Source organism: Pseudophryne corroboree, chromosome 4 (genome assembly GCF_028390025.1).
Source record: "Pseudophryne corroboree isolate aPseCor3 chromosome 4, aPseCor3.hap2, whole genome shotgun sequence".
NCBI classification, from domain to species: domain Eukaryota; kingdom Metazoa; phylum Chordata; class Amphibia; order Anura; family Myobatrachidae; genus Pseudophryne; species Pseudophryne corroboree.
In genome coordinates, this window is record NC_086447.1 from 362992478 (window position 1) to 362993230 (window position 753).

A 753-nucleotide genomic window follows, 5' to 3' on the forward strand; every position below is an offset into this window, starting at 1 on the left:
GTATGTATGTATGTATATATGTAGGCACATGGATATATATGTACTATAATTAAAATAAAAGTAAACTTTTATTGCACTTGCAAGTGCCACCAGGAAGACAGCAGGCTGCAGAGGACGCTAGACAGTCATTAATAATACTCATGCAGCTTAAAAAAAAATAAAAAAACATTTTTTTTTTTTAGTGGAGGGGTGTTTCTGGGTACTCGGAACCCCCCCCTGGGTGCGCCACTGACCCAGCTTTAAACTGATTTTTATAGAGATGTGCCACTTTTATCAGCTTTTGCTGCAAGTTTTAGTTTTGGAACTATAAAAAGTTCTGATACTTTTTCTATCCATTTTTTCTATGCTGATATTACCTTTGAATCATTTATAGTCAACTTAATAAATAAAGATGTATTTTTCTGTTGGGGATTACTATCATCTACTTGTGGTGTCAGATGTAAGTGGTCGGGTAAAACCCAAGTGCCGGCATACCGTAGTAGACCCAAAATGGGTGGCTTAGCATACCGGCGCCGGAATCCCAACAGCCGGCATACCGAAAACAATTTTTCCTCTTGGGGTGTTCAGGACGGGTGTGGTTCATCAAATCGACAGTGTCTAGGTCGACAATGTTTAGGTCGACCACTATAGGTCGATAGTCACTAGGTCGACATGGATGGAAGGTCGACAGGGTTTCTAGGTCGACATGTGCTAGGTCGACAGGTCTAAAGGTCGACATGAGGATTTTTTTTTGTGTGTGTCGTTTTCTTCGTA